The 5170-nt window shown below is 38.9% G+C and overlaps 1 long non-coding RNA gene across 1 annotated transcript; it reads left to right on the forward strand.

Annotated features, from left to right (window-relative positions):
• The first annotated feature begins 2693 nt into the window (after positions 1-2693).
• On the forward strand, positions 2694-4789 carry LOC120323422. Its single transcript, XR_005563826.1, has 3 exons — positions 2694-2750; positions 3695-3961; positions 4720-4789. It is a non-coding gene; the product is annotated as an uncharacterized LOC120323422 (long non-coding RNA).
• Positions 4790-5170: the final 381 nt, after the last annotated feature.

Consider the following 5170-nt stretch of genomic DNA (forward strand, 5'->3'; position numbering starts at 1 on the left):
GGAAGCTGTTGCCTTTCAGCCCTCCCTTACTTATGCTGGGCAGCTCCAATTCTTGTGGAGTTTCCTTAGAGGGCGGGCTTTGCAGATAGCTGGGCATTTTTTGCCGTTTATGTGACCAGTCTTCACCTTCTTGAAATATGACATCCAAACACAGAAGAAGCCTTCTTAGCCCTAAGTAAAAGGATAGCTTCCTGGTTTTCAAGCTGTGTTTCTGTTTGCAAGTCCAGCTGAATGCGTTTGCTTTTCAAGAACAGAATGAATGTTGTACTTGTGATGTTACAGCTTGTGGCACGCTGTAATCCTCAAATCCCTTTCCAGAGAGCTGCACCGAGACAGTCATTATCCATCCCATATGCTCCTTTGGGTAATACTTGTTTTGGATGAATGGCATTCTCTGTTTCCAAATCAATGTATCCATACTGACCAAATCACCTTGAGCTCTAATGCTGGCTTTTGTACCTTCTCCATCCTTGATGTTATTTGCTAAACTAAGTTCTGGAAGGGATTTAAAGAAAGATAACATTAGATTTAAAGCACACATCACAAAGCAGCAAGGTGATCTCACTTCAAATCCTCCCAAATATTTCCAGTAGAGCCTGATACTGACCTAGAAGCCCAAATATATCAATCCAAAAGCTTAACTTAGTGTATTTTAGTGCTGTGCTGAAACAGGACACAAGAGAGCTCATTTAAACACTTTACTGAAGCTCTTGATGATAAATTGTGGGAAGCAAAGATGTTCGTATTCCAGCACGAGAATTCCCCCATGTACCCTCTGTAATAGTAAACCTGCTCCTTCTGGGTAGATGATTTTATAAATATATGAAAACAATATCCATTCAGAGACTGATTTTATTTAGTTTCCTGGTTAAATTCCTTGCTATGCTCAGCTGTGTTTCTCTGTCCCACTTCCATGAGAATAAGCTGTAAATAGAGGATTTACTTAAGAAAGGAAGTATGCAAAGTGAAAAAAATTCTTATGTTGGATACTTGGAGGAAGATATGCTTTTCTTTGAAATTAATATGTGTGAAAGGCACACATTTAGTAGAATATCCAAAGTGTAAGGACTGTTAGCTCTTTGTTTTTAACTGAATTATAATTTTTAGTCATCAGAGGAAGAACTTTTGTACTGATCTTGATTTTTCTAAACCCTGACTCTCACTGCAGTAAAACAATTGTGGCTTAGAAACACAAGTGAGAGGCTCAGAGCTGAGCTGTAGACATCTACTATTATCTTGCTGTACTAAAGAGTCTAATAAGTTTGTAATAGGATATAATTCTTTAGTTGAACAATGTCATATATCTCAGAAGAATGAAGGATGGGTATTTAAACTGCTAGAGACTAGTTAGCTTCCATGAGTTTCACACACGATCATAGCCTTTTAGATGACCAAAGAATGACATCTTGGCTAGAAGGTCTCTACTGTAAACAAGGAGCAAGGAGTGTTTTCATACAGTCATTCAAGCAATTAATATTGGATGCTTCTACTGGGAGATAAATGTCTTAATATCTGAAGGTAACTGGTTTTTTTCCTTTGGCAATAAGTGACCCTGTGTAACTCACAACATCCTAATATCTTTGTGTCTGAAAAAATCATCAGAAGAATGAAAGAGTACTTCTACCATATGCAGTAAGTTGTAATTTATTTTTTTTTAACTCTCAAAGTTTTAACAATCTCTTAGTGTAGTTTGTACAACTCCTAATGCATTTGAGGCTGGAGTCTGACAGGTAAATACAGTAATTTGTTTATTTATTTCATGGAGACTTAGGATGGCAGGGGAATGGCTAATTGACAGAACATAATAATAGAGTTCTGTGTTATGTCCAAGCATTTCAATCTCTTTATTTCTGCTCAGTATTAAAATTCTTACTCATGTAACTAGCCTCTACCTTTTTATGTGGGCAATGGATAAGCCAAGGTAACATTGAATAAATCTCTGAAAATGGTGGTAGGCAAGACACAAAACTGCTGTATTGGAGGCATGTACTATGACTCATGGTAACTGTCACTGGAGAGAAGAAAAATAAGAGAATATTCCCTCTGCAGAGTTGACTAAGTTGAAGAAATGCACAGAAGTCTAGAAACAAAGTTTTAGAGCTGCTTCCCTCCTCCACCTTTTGTTGCTTCACTGAAGCAGTCTGATACAAGTGCCTACTATTTCTTAGTATTTGAGTTCACCTTAGAGAATTAAAGGAAATAAGGTAAACCTTGGTTTTAATAGACCTCTCCTTAATTCTAACACATAATGTAGACTAATAGTACTTTAAAATAGTCACTTGGAATGTTACTGATCTTAATAACCCATTAAAGAAAAAAGAAAGTGCTGAACCACCTCTTGAGAAAGCTGAGTTTTACCACAGGTACACAAAAGTATCCATCTTCCTAAGAATTTTATTTTAAAAATTAAGGTCTTGGCTAGATGGGTGCAATTTGTTAAGAAATATGCTATGCTGCTTAAAAAACCCATCCAACCAAAGTCTTTCTAGTTTAAATGATGTAGTCATTATCTTAGGCAGGAAAACCCTCTGGTCTTAAGAATTTCTAAATGCACAAGATCCTTTACACTATATTCTTCCTTTCGGTACAGATGCTGTGAAGTCCCTCATCGCTGCTAGAAACTGTCACTGTATGGAGTGCTCTGCCTGTGATCAGATACACAGTGAAGCCCAAGATTAGTAGGGTTTGATTTAGCAGATGAGTCCAATATCCTCACTCTGGTAGAGGCCACTCTTCCTCTCTTCACACATGTAAGAAGTTGGGGGTCTCTAACAGTTCTTCAGTATTTTCTCTTCAAGTCTCAAGAGCTCAGTTTTCTATTTTGAATCCCACAAGGAGGTTGCCAGGAGCTTTACCACTGGCTTAGCAAGACTTGTGTCTTACCTTGACAGGTCTGCATTGTGGATGGGAGCACAGCTTGCATCAGCATTGTTTGATGGGCTGATAACTCATGAGGCTCTTCCTGGCTTAGGAGTTTAACAGCTGCTGCAGATCAATTGCTAGACTATTTGTTTTAGTAAATTGCCCTTCTGTCTTTTGTGTCATCCAGTGTCAAAGAGAAATGTCATTTTATTGTAAACTGGCCGAAGGCTGTGAAGCTAAACATGGAAATGTGTGTGTATGTGGTTTTTTGGTTTTCCACAATAATTTTAAATGAGTGTGGAGAAAGCACAATGAGGTTGGAAGCAGAAAACCTATAATGGAGAAAATGGACAGCATGTGCTCGTGACTCTGGACATAGCTTTGTTCTGATGGTTCAGTTGTCAGAGGAAACAACTATTGCTGTGTTAACAGCATTAGCTGTTACCCTGAGCAAATCTTTATTCCTGACACACCTGGCCAATGGTCCAACCAATATTTTTATACTTAGTCACAAAGAATGATGTGTTTACCCTAAAAATCCCTCCTGTGGTGATTTAGGGTTTTTTTGTTTTCTTTTGTACTCTTCCTTGGGTAAATAGTCAGTTTCCAAAAAAACCACAAACAAACACAAAAAAATCTAGTTTCCTTTATTCAGGGAAAATGTTAGATTTCAGTTTCTTATGTATCTGACCTTTTTTTTAGAGGTAAAATACAGAGGAGGGGAGCAAAAAAAACTCTCAATGTTTTTTCTCATTGTGCAAATGAGAAAAATATAGCGAAATCTATGAATGTTTTTTAAAAATCATGCTATTTTATTTAATATTTGTCTCAGACAACATAGATGTTTCACCCAGCTACACCAGCAGACAACACAGAGACAGATTTTTTGACATGTCAAAAGAGGAGTGGCCAGTAGGTTGAGGGAGGTTATTCTTCACCTCTACTCTGCTCTTACAAGACCCCACTTGGAGTACTGCATCTTATTCTGGGTCTACCAGCATAAGAAGGATGTGGACCTGTTGAAGTGGGTCCAGAGGAGGACCACAAAGATGATCAAGACCTGGAGCAGCTCTACTGTGAAGCCAAAAGCCTGAGAGAGGTGAGGTTGTTCAGCCTGGAGAAGAGTAGGCTCTGGGGAAACCTTCTAGCGGCCTTCCAATAACTGAAGGGGGCCTACAGGAAGACTGGAGAGGGAGTTTTCACAACGGCATGTAGCAACAGACAAAGGGAAGTGGCTTTATACTGAAAGAAGGTAGAATTAAATTAGATATTTGGAAGAAATTCTTTACTGTGAGGATGGTGAGGCACTAGAACAGGTTGCCCAGAGGAGCTGTGGATGCCCCATCTGTGGAAGGGTTCAAGACCAGGTTGGATGGAGCTTTGAGCAACCTAGTCTAGTGAAAGGTGACTGTGCCCATGGCAGGAGGGTTGGAACAAGATGATCTTTAAGGTTTTTTCCAACCCAATCCATTCTATCATTCCAATTTACTGCATCTGGCTGCACTACTAAAGGTGTTCTCATTGCCTCTGTCTGTTTCTGACCCTATGTTGTACCATACTGATCCACTGATTCTACCATCACCAGTGTTTTGTGGCTTTTTCTGTAGGAAAAAGTGTGAATTTGCCACTTCCTCTGATGCTGTTCACTGATGAGATTTCTGGCCGAAAGTATTTCAGCACGAGGAAGCAATACCCAGAAACAACTTCCTCCGTATCTTTAATTCTGCTCTTCAGTGGTGGTGTGACAGAAACTCATTAGACCTCCTATGACATTGTATTGCAGAATCATATAACGGTCTTTTAATATTTCTGATGGCTTCTTTGTTTTTGACTTTGTGAGTACTTTTTCTCATACAGAGTGACAGGAGTGCTTTCTGCTAAGATGGAGGCTGTTTCCTATCCAAACCTGTGTTATTGTCAAAGGTGGACAAGTTCAAACATACAAGGATTTGAAGGTACAAGAAGAGGAAGAAGGTGTGAATTCTGTTTCATTAAATGCTTGGAGCTGATGATGCTATCTGATTACGGACTCCCTCCTGAATTGGTGTATAAAATGTTGTGATCACAAGGGTCCATCTAAAAACTGGAGCCCCATGAGGAAAACTGACACTGGAGATGTGGGTTGTTTTTTACTTTTTCTATGTGAGAAGGTAAAGATAGTGATTATCATGGTAATTTTACATGATAATCAAGGAAAAGCAAAATAAAAAGTCACTCCAGTTTTGTTTTCAAAGGAACCTATTTCAAGTTGAATTGTTATACAATGCAAAGAGGGTGAGCTGGGGACATGCATGAAAGGAAGAATCGG

The sequence above is a fragment of the Pipra filicauda genome, unplaced genomic scaffold (assembly GCF_003945595.2).
Source record: "Pipra filicauda isolate LSUMZ 115617 unplaced genomic scaffold, ASM394559v2 scaffold258_size1095741_pilon, whole genome shotgun sequence".
NCBI classification, from domain to species: Eukaryota; Metazoa; Chordata; class Aves; order Passeriformes; family Pipridae; genus Pipra; species Pipra filicauda.